Raw genomic sequence first — 16,377 nt, forward strand, 5'->3', positions numbered from 1 at the left:
TATGCTGGGAGTGGTTTGCTGCCTTCTAGACTTGGTGGAAAATATAATGGACTGGTCTTTTGAACCCTCATCAATAACTTCTTGGCATTTTATGGCGGTAACGGAGAATGTGTCAGCAATGTTTTCTAGCTGTGAATTTGCATAACCCTAGTTAGGAATGACTTAGACATTTATGGAAAACGGTCATTGACCAGCATAAATCGTGTAATACTATAGATATGACATCAAGGAATCTTGCCAACAATGTATACACAGCAATATTTAAAACACTAAAATGGTACTATCTCTTGGCGTGTTTTATACGCAACTGAAAAGAATTTCACACTAGAGGCTGACTGTTGGATTATAGCACCCATAAGAAGCATTTTGCAAAGTTCTGTGTCAGAGTGACCCAAAAATTTTATTAAGAAGGGGGGAATAGTCTTTTTACGGATTTCCTTATAAAAACGGCAATGTAATAAAACATGTTTGATTGTTTCAACTCACCATCTCTGCAAGGACATACCCTGTCATGCATGGGAATCTTTCTAAACCTCCCCTCTACCAGAAGATGAGGTTGAAACCAGTTAGGAATGTTGGCTCCACAAGCCTGGTTTAATTTTTTCATGTTTCTAATTAGTCATTTCCCACTACTAGTATGTTGGCATCTAATTTTCTTCTTTTAGACTGTGGACTCTTGACATGTTTTAAACGCTAAATAAGTGCACATGTGGTTCTCACCAAATATTGATGGGGTGGTTAAAAAGATGTTTTTATGAGTGAGTAGTAGTAAAGGTTGTATAATATCAAACACCCCCCTTCTCTCCCAAGAAATTATTACTGTGCCTATAGTAACAGGTGTGTTCAGTGCTTATTTTTAGATAACAGGAAAAGTCTTTGATAAAGGAGGGGATAGATAAGAGCAAATTCAAAAAAAGAAAAGTCATAATAGAGGGGAGAGTAGATAAATGTAGAATTTCAATTTTTACACTGGCTTTAATAAGCCATGCAGAAGACATGAGTCAAAAAGAAAAACAACTGTTTGCTAAATCTCTGCAAAATTACTGCAGGGGGAGGTTGGTGGTGGTGTCTTTTAGAGTGAAGGCCGTTATCAATGTTGTAACCAGTTCCCTGTGCTGTTTTATTGGGGGGGGGGGAGTGAACATTGTAGCTTTGCAAATCCTGCACCATTTATTTACAGCTATCTAATGAGATAAATGTCAGCAAATGTTATCAACTAGCTGTTTGAATCAACTGGCACATAAATCAGTCAAATTCGTTCAAATTTGACTGATTTATGTGCTAGACAGCAGTCTCGAATAGAATTGCATTGGATAATTTTCAGTTACATGCAGCTTGTTATATATCCATATTCTATCAATCTTGGCTACTGCCAGATGTTTGGGTACTAGAAAGCACAAATATATTCAATAACCGTTCTTTTGGGGAATTTACAGTAAGTTTTCAAACTTACTGCAGATTCTTAGAAACTGGAGCTTCTAGGAATTCTGCTTGGTATGCATGCATACAGATGCCACTACTAAAGTATAGCAGACAAGGATGTTGGAAGGGGTTACATTGTCACCACCATGGGGATGTGTGATTGACTGGAAGCTATCTAGAGTCACTAAAGTGGCCATGGGCAAGCCTGGGTTGGTTTTGGTCTGACAAATGCACACATCTATGGAGGTCAGTGCTCGTTGGCATGTATTAGCTCTAGAACGGGTGGTCAAACTGCAGCTCTTGGAGCCCTCTTGTGCGGCTTGTGAGACTTGAGGTTCCCCATGTCCCCCCTCTTTGAAAGTGGAGGGTTTCTTCCCCCCCTCTCTGACAGCTGGGTAGGTGGGAGGGCAGCCATGGCTTGCTTACTGGCAGCTAAGTCCCACTCCCAGCAGCCCTCAGTAGGGTTGCATGTGCTGCTGCCTCTTACTGCCACCAGGAGCCATTAAGTGTGTGGGGAAGGAGGGAGGGGGGACAGGCTGCTCCAGGCTGGGTGTGGGGGGCTCTTTTTGTAGCAGGTACTCATTTGCATATTAAGCGACACACCCCTAATGTAGCCAATCCTCCAAGAGCTTACAGTAGCCCCTGTAAGAAGAGCTCTGTAAGCTCTTGGAGGATTGGCTGCATTAGGGGTGTGTGGCCTAATATGCAAAGGAGTTCCTGCTACAAAAAGAGCCCGGGGGGTGGGGTTGGACAGCGCCCAGGCCAAAGGCGGCCTGTTCAGGCTGTCCAGAGAGTTTTTGTGCAGGCCGTGGGTGGCCTGGGTGCTCAGTTGTGGGTGGCGGAGAGTGCCCATCCTGAGCTGGCTGGTCCAGGCTAGCCTGATCTCAAGCTAAGCAGGGGGTCCTGGTTTGTAGTTGGATGGGAGAATCCAGGGTTGCTACGCAGAGGCAGGCAATGCCAAACCACACGTGTTCATCTCTTGCCTTGACCTGGACGGCCCAGGCTAGCCTGATCTCTTCAGATCTTGGAAGGTAACCAGAGTCAGCCCTGGTTAGTACTTGGATGGGAGGCCACCAAGGAAGTCCAGGGTCACTACGCAGAGGCAGGCAAGGGCAAACCACTCCTGAATTTTGCTTGCCTTGAAAACCCTGTAAGGTTGCCATAAGTTGGCTGCCACTTGATGGCACTTTACACACAGATACACACAAGCAAATGCAGAGTGCCACAGGCCCCAGGCCTTGCTTGCTGGTGTCAGCCTGACTTTCCTCCGTGTTCCATGCTTCTCGGCTTTAATTTGGCTCCCCTGTGGCCTCCTGGTCCACAGCTGGAGGGTGGTTGGTCTTCGCTTCTGGAAAGGGGAGCGTTTCCCATTTAATTTCTGTTGCCAGCTTCTCATCCAGGTTTGTGCTGGGCTCCCGCAATTAAGGAGTTTTTCTGGGTTTGGTATGATCTCTGTCTCCATGGGAGGGCCTGTGGGCAAGGTCAGTTTTAATAGTCTCAACCAGCTGGTGGTGATCAATACAAGTACTTCCCACTTCTCTGCCTGTATTTTTGGTCATTTCGCAGGAGATTCACTTGGGAGTTCTGAGATGTGCTTAACTGAGTTGTAGCCCTGGGGGGGTGGAGTGTGTGTGTGTCTTTATGACTACCCACTAAACCATTCTGCTCCTGATCAATAGATCTGTAACAAATCTGCTTTGAAAACAAGGCATCCAATTTTGCTTGGTGAGTTTCCCTTGGGGCTCATCAATGAAGTCTTTAATAGGAGAATCCGTCTGCTTTGCCAGCTGCAGCTTCCATTTTGCAAGTGAGCAAGTGGCTCTGAAAGATGGGGCACATTAGGGGGGCCTCCTTTTTTAAGGTTTCTAAAGAGGATAAAGTCTTGGCATGCCAAAGCATTCCCATGGAGAGTTTTGGAACCAGAATTGCACTAACTGGGCACTGTTGCTCATGGATTTCCTATGGTGCCCTGCTGTCAGGCACTGGGGGTCTCAGACAAGGGATTCTGGTAGTGGGACCTCTGCCCTCACTCTATCTCCATGGACCTGCTGTTTGACTCCAGTGCCACCAGTCCAGCTGGCTAGAAGGTGGTACTGGGTATCTGATGGAGATTTTACTCCTGAAGGCTCATACCCCAAAAATCTCGGTGGTCCCCAGGTGCTACTGGACTGAATCCAGCTGTTGTACTGGGTTCAGTCAGAATCAGGCAATTCAAGGCTCCAGTGGGGTTCCACTGACCCATGTATAGCCAGGAGTCTTTGGGAGTGGTGTCTAGCAAGGATGTGACATCACTTTGTGATGTCATGTCCTGTGATGTCACTTCCAGGTCAAAGGTCAGGTGATGGCACTTTCTAAGCTCCACCCCTTCCAATGATGTAACTTCCTGCACCAAAACCCCACTCCTTCTTGTGATGTCACTTTTCAAGCAATTCCCCTGAACCCGCATCTTCCTCCGACATCACCTTGTGGCTCTCGAGCAGCTGAGATTTAGTCTATGTGGCTCTTACATGAAGCAAGTTTGGCCACCCCTGCTCTAGAAATACCACAGTTACCCAAGGAAGGGGGGGAGCAAACAAAGGAACCATAACTGATTTAATGAGCCCTTCGCAGTTTCACTGTAGTGCTTGTGTGTACTTAGACATGCATGGTTTAATCTTTGAGACAAGCATGCTACCGGCAGGATCAACCAGGTACTTCCCTTCCGGAGAGAGAGGGCAGGCACGAGTGACCCTGGGTCATTCCAAGCTCTTTCAGAGCTCTCTCAGCCCCTAAAAACAAGTCTAGAAAACCACTAGTATAATGCTAAGAGCTAGAACTTGCGGCTGCCAGACAATCTTAGGATCTCCTGGCTATTCTACACACAATGCCATATAATAATTATTACTTAGCAGTGATTATGTGATATCTGGGCATGAGCTGAGCAGTCTCAGTTTGTAAAATCTGTGCCATATACTTAGTTGGGAGTCCTCAATCTTGCTCAGTCTTTGGGCACTTGGAAGCTTTGAGAAGAGGTATTAAGTGGTAAGACAGGGTGGATGCTGTGGGGTGACACTTCCAGTATTTTTCCTCCAGGGGATGAATCTATTTAAATATATTTGGGGAGGGTGGGTGTTCGTCTCACATATTTTTTTTAAGTTGGTGGGGGCCAAGGAAGCTTTAGGTGATAGTGTAGTTCCCCATGCTTTCATGAGAAATTGAGGTGGGTGGCCTTAGTTACCATCTACAACCCTTTGTGGCTTTGGGGGATCCAGCTGAAGCCTTTAGTGAAAACCCTTATAAGTCTCTGTGTCGAATTTTGGTGTCTATGTGAGAACGCATTGTGGATATGGCAGGTACTAGGAGGTTTGGGGTGGGTCAGGCCTTTAGCTATAGTGAGGTATCTTGGAGCTAGCCCCCCCCACTTACTGGCAAGGCCCCCCGACTTCCCATCCAGCCTAGGGCCCCCAAGTGGTGGCGGGTGTGGGGAAGGAGCCAGGTATTCCTGCACAGCTGTCTGGTGCGAAGGGCTGGCTATGGTGGCCGTGCGGAGCCAGACAACACCTCTCTATTTCCCTCAGAAACGTAATTAAATTGGCTTCCGGTGGGTGGATTGGCGATAGTGGTCACTCTCCTCGATGCCCGAGGAGGCGACTAGCACACCTTCGGCTTGGAGGGTTGCCACCTCAAGTGGCACCCCCATGGAGCCCTTGTGAAGGGTTCCAGGCCAGGGGGCCTTTGAGGGTTAGCCTCTTCGACGGCTTGATGCCAGAGAATAGCGGCTTACCTCCACCCTGATGGTCCAGCTGATGGGTGACCTTAGGGTACAAGCCAATCTAACCGGGACAAGCACAGGAGATTGAGCGGAATAGCGTATGAAGAGAGCGGGGTCAAGATATGACCAACAATGAACCTGAGTTTGAATTAAACAGACAATTTCTCTAAAATGGATCCCCCCCGTGGGAAAAACGAAGCGCAAGGAGGGACGCCTCCTAAGCGCTTGAGCAGATTAACGAAGCGAAGGGGGGGGGGAGAGGGGAAAGAAGCAGCTATTTGTTTTGAGAGACTTACTTGAGCACCGATACTAAACCAACGAGTCTTTCGAGCTCTGGCAAAGCGGTTTTGAACTGTAAATGAAGTGGGAACATGGCGGCTTCTCGAGGGAAGCTGAAACCGAAAGGCAGTCAGAGTCCAAGACCGGAAGAGGGAGCAGACATCATGAAGATGTTGGCGGATATGCTGAAGCCGGTACTGGAGCAACTCGGTGGTATTAACCAGCAACTGGCCACGCTAAACCAAAACTTTGCTCTGCAGCAGCGCCAGCTGGCAGAGACAGAGAAGAAGGTGGAGCATGCAACTGAAAAAATCACAGAGATGGACACTGCAAACAAGATGAAGAAAAGAGTGACAGATGTGGAAGTTAAACTAAAACTGCAGGAGAATTGTTTGTTACAGCTGCAAATGGATAAAGCCAACATGATTCTCAGATTTCAGGGAGTGCCTGAAGAAGACTCTGGGTGAGATCATCACCCCAGTAACAGGCTTACCAGCGGATGAAATAGTCAAAGATATGGAGACTGCCTATCGGGCATACTCCAATTACATTAAAAAAAACAGCCTGCCAGGGGAGATTGTGGTCAAGTTTGCAAGAAGACAAACCAGAGATGTGGGAATTTAACTGTGGGAATTTAACTGTTAAGACTCTAAAAGATATCCCATTTGAAATTCGTCAAAAGAGGAAGAGCTACAAGGAATTAATCTCATTTCTTCAGACAAATGGAATACAGTATAGGTGGGTGAATCCTGAAGATGTCATCTTTAAAATCAACGATAAAAGAGAGAAGATTGACTCCATCTTTAAAGCGAAGGAATTTCTGAGACGGCAGCTGGGGTCAGGGGAAGAACTTAAAGAAGAAGAAACAAAGTCAAGTGACTGCCACCTCTGGAACGGATGAGGACTCTGTGGGGGAAGCGGGAGCGGGAGCCAGTAAAACTGTGTATGATTTTAGAGAGAGAAAGCAGAAGGAAGGGCAGAAGGACTCTTGAAATGGCCCTTTGAAGTAAAGAAGATGCTCAAGAAGTGTTCTCAAAATAACTTACTAATATTGAAGCAGTAGAACTCACAAATATATTGTTATACTAACACGTATTAACTTACATATAGATTAACATGGATATGATCTCCTACTCTTGGGTTTTTAGTTAGTGTGGGTATCTTTCCTTTATCCCTAGTTGTAGTCCCTCCCTTTATTTTCTGTTGTAGTTATGTAGTCTTATGAAAAAATAATAAAATTACCCTCTCGGGGGTTTCAAAAAAAGAACAGAAACGTAATTAAATTGCATTTAATTTGATTAGCTAGTGCCCCCTAAGAAATTTAAATTCCCCCCCCCGATTTAAAAAATCCTGGCTTACAGGCGTGGGGTGGGTTTCCCTGGCTGAGCCTGGGAAGTGCGTAAAACTGCCCTCACTTCTCATCTCTGGTTCATCTCTGATTTACTTCTGGTAGTCATGATCCCTCTCCCTCTATTCTGCTGGTAGCTGAGTTGTTAGGGTGAAGTTGTTTTGAGGTAACCGCCCCAAAAGAAAGCCAAATGGAGCCAGGCTGCAAACTAAGGCCCCTTTGCCCTTTAAGTGGTGGTTATTGCCAGCTGGAGCTTGGCATGCAACCAATTGTATTGTCACCATAGGGTATGGTGTGGTGGCTAGAATGTTGAGCTAGGATGACCAGGTTGGAATCCCTGCTCTGCCAAAGAGGATTCCTTGGTGATGACCCTGGGTCTGGCAATCTCAGCCTGACCGACTGTTATGTATTCAGTTATTATGTGGAGTTAGAAACTGGGCTTACAGCTCCATAGAAGCCCTAGTATGCTGAGATGCGAGACCGGATTGGCCAATGCTGCAAATAGGCCAATCCGAAGAGACACTGACTTTCGGCGGGAACCAATTCCATTGGTCCTAAGCGATGCATTTTCATTGGTTATTATCCGTTCCAGAGGTGTGGCTTTGCCAGTTAAAAACGTATAAAAGTTAGAAGGTTTTGTTGAATGTTGTCCTGTGTTAAGTTATGAGCTGAATAAAGAAATCACTTGTGTAAGAGCTGCCTCGATCTCACTTCATAATACCGACCTTACAAGATAGTTGAGGGGGCTTACTGGAGGAGGAGTGTCCCATCCAGTGGGATATAAATAAAAAAATAAGCATCTCTTTGTCACCTTTAGTTCATACTTGAAGTCACCTAGAGAAACATTTTTTGGGGGAGGGTGTGTGTGTGTCAGGGTTGAGGGCAGATCCAGGAAAGGGGAAGGAAAAAATGAGAATGGTGACACAGGAGACAAAAGGAAGAAGTGTGGCTGGAGGGAAGGAGGGCAAAGAGAAGGAAGTGCCAAATGGACAGAGGAGTCGGGAAGCACGGCATGCCACAAAATGCACCAGGGTACACATTTTTATTTATTACAATATTTCTATGCCACCTCTTCAGAGTCCTGAACAATGTAACAACATAAAAAGCTACTGGACATAAGTAGCATAAAAACTATCCATAAAACAGAAGCAGACCATTAGAAAGTTGCTAAAATAAAATAAAATAAAAAACACCAAATGAGAAGGGGAGCACTCACTGGAGAAGACCCTGATGCTGGGAAAGATTGAAGGTCAAAGAAGACGGGGACGGCAAAGGATGAGAAGGTTAGACAGTGTCATCGATGCAATGAACATGAAATTGAGCAAACTGAGCAAACTTCAGAGGACGGCGGAAGACAGGAGGGCCTGGCGTGATCTGGTCCATGGGGTCGCGAAGAGTCGGACTCGACTGTGCGACTGAACAACATCAACAACATCACTGCTATTAGGTGTTCCCTTGCAGAGGAGAATGTGGAATGCTCATTGTCTGCAATCATCCATCATCTCCGAGTGGTCCAGGATTAGGCACTGCCAGGCAAAATGAATTAAAGGGAATTTAGACTGGTGTAATTAAAAGGTCAAGTGCCAAAGGCAGCCCCTGTGTAAACACTGTCGCTTACTGTGGTGTTAAGATGTTAATCTGTATATCCAACGTTCTAATGTACACTCTCCTATAGTCCTTTTCAGACAAATCTACACAGAGAGGGAGGCTGGCAACTGCATGGTCACCAACTGCATGGCTGGCAACTGCATGGTCACCATGCTGTCTAAAAGGGATAACATGGATTTTCAGCTTTGATATGTGTCAATGAACCCTTATAAAAATTCAGCATCTCACAAGCCTTGGATGACAGCCATGTGTGCATGAAAATCACAACAGCATGAATTGGGAGGGTCTTGGGTAGCACATGTTCCTGACACGTGCAGTTTTTCAGGCTGACAGTATGGGCAACCGTAATGTCTGAAAAGGACTGATAGTCTTCACTCTATTTCTGTGAGTCTAAAAGCTTTCAGATAGATAGAGATTCAGCAGCATGGAAAGTATGGAAGTGTGAACTATTTTGCTGCAGTGGGGGGATCCCAGGATCAGAAATAGCATTTCCCTTATTAATAGCAATGCCTTAACTAAATGTCCCTTCTCTGAAATCCAGGCTCAACGGTGCATGGTTTTGAAAGAAGCAGATCCCATTTTGTGTGGGTCATTTCCTCTAAAAACAAACTCAGCACCTTTTGAAAGCCCAATTTATTATGCCAAATGAATATCTAAGGCAGTTTGAGAAGTTCTCAACGTTATGTTGTGCCTCTCACCCGTCACTATTATATCCTGCTACAGCATCTACAGTTTCTGCGCCAACGACAAAGAACAACACAGAGAATTTCTCAAATTGCTTTAGATTCAGATGGGTAGCCATGTTGGTCTGAAGCAGCAGAACAAAGTTTCAGTCCAGTGGCACCCTTAAGACCAACAAAGTTTTATTAAAGGTATGAACTTTCGTGTGCACGCACACTTCTTCAGTTACATTGAAATGGAAGTTACTAGTCCATACATATAGCTATTATTTATTTATATATTTATTTTTTATATTTATATCCCGCCCTCCCCGATGGACTCAGGTAGTGGTTGAGCAGCAAATTAGATGTTTTAACAGATGCATCTGGGCTTTTTTTTTAAAAAAAAAATTAATAAATCAACAATAAAGTACAAACTTTAAAGACATCAAGAACAAGTGGAACAATTCCAAAGACAATCTGCAGCATATAAGAAGTTTACCATAGCCCAAAAAAGAAGACGTTTCAGGCAAATAATCCTAAATGAAGCAAGAAAAACAATAGCAGTAGGAAAAAAGAAATTGTTAGAGAGGAGGAGCTCAGTCAGACCTTCGTGATCTTGAGATTCGGTCACCACAGGAGAGGATTAAAAAAGAAGCCAAGAGGTGTAAGTAGAGTTAGAAGGGAGAAGTTCCTTGTCCGTCAACAGATGCATCTGTTAAATGCAAGATGTATCTGTTTGTTTGTTTTTTAAGTACCCGAGGGTACACTTTTTTTTAACATTATATACTACAAACATACATACAGACAACACCCAACTACCCCCAACAACATATAACAAGAGACTTTTATCACTTCTTTTGCTTATTAAATTTCTAAATTCATTATCTATTTGGCTAAGCTTATCTTTTCTGCGTTCTCAAATTACTACATTTATCTATCAATTGCGTTTACATTATACCAATCATAGAATCTCTTCCAAGTTTTTTGAAAAGTCCATTCTGTGCCGGCTCTCATCTTCATTATGTTGTATGCCTTTTCCCCAACACAGATCATACAGTGGGTGGCTCAGAAGGTGACAGACGTCCAGGCAGAGGTCATCTTAATAGCGCCTTCTGGCCGAGATGAGCATGGTTCCAAGACCTAGTGAGGCTGTCAACCGAGAAGCTGTGGCAGCCTCCGGTCAGGGAGGACCTACGATTGCAGGGGACTCTGTGGCACCCTTGCCCAGACCTCCCAAGACTGTAGGCCTGGAGGCTGAGCAGGTGCAATTTAGGCAACTTGGGATACAGGGACGAGGTCATCGACACCCTGGTTGCATCCAGGAAGGGCTCCACCTATAGGGTGTACAATAACTCCTGGGATAGGTTCCAAGCATGGTGTTTGGATTACGGTTGAGAGCCTCTTACTGCCGGGGTCGGGGAGGTCCTGGCTTTCTTGCAAGCAGGTCTGGCCAAGGAACTTAAGCACCAGTATCATGAGAAGACAGGTTGCAGCTATTTCAGCCATTAGGGCTGTCAAGAAAGGGAGAGCCTTTTTGCAGCACTCCCATGTAAAGAGGTTCCTGAGGGGCACTGCCACAGGTGCACCGATTTCCAACCTGGAACCTGAATGCAATACTGAGGACCCTGACAAGACCCCTGTTTGAACCCATGGCCACTTGGCCGATGAAGGAACTAACCTTTAAGGTCGTTTTCCTGGTAGGGATCACCTTGGCCAGGAGAGTGTTGGAGACAAGGAGCTATATGCATTTTGCACAATGACAAGGGCATTCTCCGCCCACACCTGGCATTTGTTTTGAAGGTAAACTTAGCCTTTCATGGGTTGGAGGAGATAGTCCTTCCTTCCTTCTGCCCAAATCCAAGACACTTCCAGGAGAAGGAATGGCATTGTTTGGATGTAAGGAGGGTTTTGAGCTGGATGGAACCAAATCCCTTCATAGAACAGACTCATTGTTCGTGTCATTCAGGAAGTCCTCGCCAGGTCGAGGGGTTTCTGCTCCCATCATCAGCAAGTGGATTAAGGGGTGTACCATTCTGGCATACAAGGCTTCGGGTCTTGAGGTGCCTTTGGGGGGGTCACTGCTCATTCCTTAAGAGGGGTGGCAACCTCAACAGCCTACAGGTCCTTTCCATCCCTGGAGACCATTTGCAGGGCTGCCACCTGGAAACCAGTACATTCTGTCACCAGGTACTACAGGATCAATAGGTGGGCCTTGGAGGAGGCTGCCTTCGGTCAGCAGGTGCTGCAGTATGCCATCTCCACCTAGGGCCTGTCCTCTCTGCCCAGGGATGTACTGCTTTTGTAGGTCCCACTGGTCAAGATCGACCCACCTCAAGACCACTGGAGAATGGGAGTTTTGTTTCGCTTACCGTGAATTCTTCCTTCTCTGTGGTCCGGGGGTGGGTTGGTGTGTCTTACCCTTGGTTTAGGTAATGGAGCGCTACTGTGGTGGATAAGTCATGCTAAAAAGGGTTGGGTTAGATCATCCTGTTAGATCTGGTGTAAAGCTAGGGAGTAGTCCTTATCGGGTTCTCTACCTTAACAGGGCAAGCCTCCCAGGACACACCCCGCAGCTGGGGGGTCGGATGTTTGGTTTTCGGACTTTTGTTTGGTGGAGTTGGGTTTTTCCCCTCTTGTTGCTTTAGGACCAGACTAGAACCATGAGGGAGAAGCCCCTCCCCCTGCAGGGCTGTTGATACCTGGGTACTCTGCATAGTAAATGAGGGCTATTTTAGAGTTTTCATCCCTCCCCCCTGTCATCCTGCCCTTATGGCCATTGACAACCCTTACCATGAAGCTGAGGCACAATTTAAGGGAGCTTCTGCATAAAGGAGCTGTGGAGGAAGTTTCCAGGGTCCTGTCGTCCTGGGGGTTCCACTCAAGGTTTTTCTTGGTCTACAAGAAAGATGGTGGCTGTAGGCCTATTTTGAACCTTAGGAAGTTGACTAGGTTTATTAAAGTTTCGAAATTTAGAATGGCGTCCCTCTTGTCTGTAACTGAATTTCTGTCCACAGGAATCCACAGAAGACATCAATGAACAACAGTTACAGATAAGTGCAACTCTCTTTTCTGCATATTTTACTGTGGCTAACTATTGTTCAACCTTGTATAAGGTTTTTTTTGTTGTTAAAAAAGGTGGGGGATGTGAAAAATTTTCCTCCATGACTTCAGGTTTTTAACTCCAACATGATCATATGAATGTTGAAAAGCAGGCCGTGAGTTGCCACAGTTCCAGTACCTGAGGCTCTACGGACCTATGCTGGTTTGCAGCCACCCACTCTCGTCCTGCCCTCAAGTCCTTTGAGTCAGACAAATTGAAATCACAGCAGTGGGTTCTGCTAGTTGCTTTTTGTCATCTTGCTAATGAGAACAGCATGTTTTGCACAGCAACTCTGCTGTAATTGGTGAGCCACTGGAGGGAGCAATTAGTATTGACATCAGCTGGTCAATGTAGAGTGTAAAAAATTTAACAGCCAAACAGCAGCGCAGCAAAACTTCCAGTCCCCCAGGCACCCAAGACCATTGCTTAGCCTGTAACTGAGAAGGGGAGGCAAGGCCTCACTGGAATCCTTTCTCCCCAATGAGCAATGGTGAATAAACTGGTAGAGCTTACCCAATGTTGCAGGATAGGTCTTCTGCAATTGCTTTTTCTATCTTCAGCATTTGTATCCATCAGGTCTGAGTCCAGGGCACTGAAAAGAAGTGAGCCTGGGTTCAGATCAAACCCAGGCTATATCCTCAGTGGTACACAAACAATGGGGAGGGGCCATGGCTCAGTGGTAGAGTGTCTGCTTTGCATCCCCTGTTTAAAGGATCTGGTAGCCGGTGATACAAAAGACCTCTGCCTGAGACTCTGGGGAGCAGCTGCCAGTCAGAGGTGGGCAGTGCTGATCTTGATAAGCCAGTGGTCTGACTCAGAAGAAGGCAGCTACATGAGTTCAACAATGAGAACCAGATGGAGCCTTTACCAGTTCAATATATCTAGGGCAGTGGTGGCGAACCTATGGCACGGGTGCCAGTGGTGGCACTCAGAGCCCTCTCAGTGGGCACGCGTGCCATCGCCCCAGCCAGGCCATCATTAAAGTGTCGAATTCTCTGCCAAATAATTTTAAGTAAATGAAAGCATTTGGGATTGCTTTCCTTACTTTGTTTGGATCATCTTAAGTTAATGTATGAGTTGTTTTTTCTAAAGTAAAACCTCAGTATTCAGGACAGGTTAAATTGCCATGTTGGCACTTTGCGATAAATAAGTGGGTTTTGGGTCGCAGTTTGGGCACTCAGTCTCTAAAAGGTTTCCCATCACTGATCTAGGGTATCCCTCTCTGTGCTTGATGGCTCAGTAACCCAGTACTTCACGTATAGTTCCACCTTTCTTTGTTGAGACTTATGTTATTACACAATAAAAAATCCAGTCTGCAATGTAATTCATAGAGCTAACAATGCAATTAAACTGCATTTACAAAATTACAGAACAACACACTAAAAACAGTACTATATAGTAAAGCAGGATTATAAAATAGGAACAACAATGCAGTAAAACCATGGCACCATGCCATGGGCAGCCTGTTGCACTGCTGTAGCTGAGGCATATTTTGAACTCTGCTAATATGTGGTGGCCCAGTGGTTAAGACACTGAACTGCAGACCAGAAGGTTGGTAGTTCAGCAGTTTGAGACCTGAGTGCCGCATGACGGGAGTGAGCTCCTGTCTCTGGTCCCAGCTCCTGCCAATCTAGCAGTTCAGAAGCAAGAAATTGCAAGTAGATAAATAGGTACCGCTTCGGTGGGAAGGTAACAGCGTTCCGTGAGCCTCGGCGTCTAGTCATGCTGGCTACATGACCACGGAAACGTCTTCGGACAGCGCTGGCTCTTCGGCTTGGAAACAGAGATGAGCACCAACCCCTAGAGTCGGATTTGACTGGCTTTTGAGCAAGGGAAACCTTTACCTTTTACCTTTAACATGCTGTAGGGCAACTAAATTCTAGAGTCTTAACCCCCCTTCACATCCTCTTAGTTTTTATTCAGCATTGCAGAATTAATGAATACAGCAGAGGATGAAGAACGTTCTGCAACAGACAAGAGTGGAGGAGTTGGGGACAGGGTATTTATGAAATAATCCATGGTGAAATTGTAAGAGTGGTACAAGCATGTCCACATATCCTTTGTGAGATGAAGGACTGGGTGAAATTAGTTTGCTTCCTCTCTTGTAAATAAAAGTAGAAGACCACTAAACAGCAGCCAAAGGGCTTGGTAATTAGACTGTGTTCCCCTTCACGGAACAAGGAAGACAAAGTTACCCCCATTGAAACCCACAGCTGTCTCAAGAGCCCACAGCTCCTGCCTTTTGTTCCCATCAGCACAGAGTCTTGGAAACGGAAGGCTTAAAGCATAATAAAAATTTGCATTATTATGTCAAAAGCACTTAACTGCTCAGAGGAATTATGTGCTCATCTTGTTTTTGACAAAAATGCGCTAAATGGTAGCAGCTATTTCCAGTGGGAGAAAAGCCTGATTGCAAAGTAATCCGCAGATGAGTAATTAACAGGAGCTTGTCAATATCTGCTACTTATGCAATCCTCCGTGTGGGACAGCAAATGGAAATCATCCTTACGTACATATTCAAAGGGGTGCTACTTTCTCCTGCTGGAGGAATAATCAGATCACAGCAGACTCAGGAGTGGGGCAGGGTTGTTTCACGCTTCTTCATACCCCCGCCTAAGAAGCAGACTGCTCTTCAAAAGCTTATATGGAGCTTTCAAATTAATTTAGCTATCCTGCTCCCTTCTTCTACTCCTCCCCCTCCACTAAATTCAGGCTGATTTCGCACTAGAGCTGCCTCGATGTTGCGCCGCCATTTGCCCCGATACTATTGGTCAATTTCACACCTGAAGCTGCGGGGCTGCATTTTGACTTGCGGCTTCGCCCGATTTCCCCCGCAGTTTTGTGATCCTGTTTTTTGAGGATCACGAAACTGCGGAGGAAATCGGGCAAAACAGCGGGTCAAATGCAGCCCCGCGGCTTTGGGTGTGAAATTGACCAATAGTATCAGGGCAAACGGCGGCGCAACATCGAGGCAGCTCTAGTGCGAAATCAGCCTTAGTTTCAGCTGAAGTGCAAACAAGACCTGGGCTCACTTATTCCCAATTCTTACCGAGTATACAGGTTGGGTCTGGGACCCCTATCCTGTGTTCTGTGTAACAGTCAACTGCAGATAGATTCAGGTGGGTAGCCATATTGCCACTGGACTCAAGCTTTGTTCAGTCAACTGCAGGTTCTCCTGAGTTCCCATGTGTGCAACACCCACTTTGGATCATGACTATGGTGCATGTGGATAAGGGCTTCAGCCTCCCCACCCCCACACTCTTATTCCAACTTGCAATGGTCCTGGGGTCTGTTATTTGTCCCTGGATTGACATGAGCCAGGAAAATGGGGGGGGGGGAGATGAAGTACCCCTTCTCAATGTTCATTGCAGTAATAGTCCATGGGTGATTGTTACACAGGGCATAGGAAGGGTCCCCCAGATCCAGTCTTTGTATCCTATAATATAGGCAGGCAAGAAGTGTGAAAATCCACCTCTAATTATGAGTACTCTGTGACTTTGGTCCTTTCCGCACTAGATCATAAATCCTGGTTCAGCCCTATCCCCGAATTTACATTCCACACTACACGCAAGTTCACCCCTGTAATTATCGGGGTATTTTTACATTCTACACTACACTCGACTTCACTCCTGTAATTATCTCGGGATATTTTTTGTTTCCACATTACATTGAGGTCACCTTGGTTTCGCCCCACACTTGTCCCAGGGTAAACGGATGCTGTTATAACCAGGGATAAATGCAAGGTATTGGTCCTTTCCACACTTGGATCTCATCCCTGGTTTTATCAGAGTTCAACTCAGGACACGATACAAGAGTCAAGGAGGACTGCCCTGGAGTTCTTTCTGCTTGGAGTTCTCTCTGCTGCACACCAGAGGAGAGAAGTGGCTGCAGAACCCAGGTGGAACAAGGCAGAAGGTGGTGATGTAACCCCCTTTCCTATCCATGAGACTGAGACCTGGTCAAAACCCCAGCAAAGGGGAAGGAAAGGTGGAGGAGAAGGAGGTGGCCGAAGAGTCCAGTGGGGAGGGGGAGGAGGAGGAGGAGGCAGACGATTCTTGTGACAGTCACTGCTTGAAGGAACTGGTACAGAGGTAGCCATTTATACCCCTGACCCACATGAGCAAGAACCTTGTTTGTTTTTGTTTAAGCTTATTTCATTTAGATTCTGCCTTTCTTCCCAATGGAAACCCAAAACTGCTTACATTGT

This window comes from Gekko japonicus, unplaced genomic scaffold, assembly GCF_001447785.1.
Source record: "Gekko japonicus isolate JY-2015 unplaced genomic scaffold, Gekko_japonicus_V1.1 scaffold1325, whole genome shotgun sequence".
NCBI classification, from domain to species: domain Eukaryota; kingdom Metazoa; phylum Chordata; class Lepidosauria; order Squamata; family Gekkonidae; genus Gekko; species Gekko japonicus.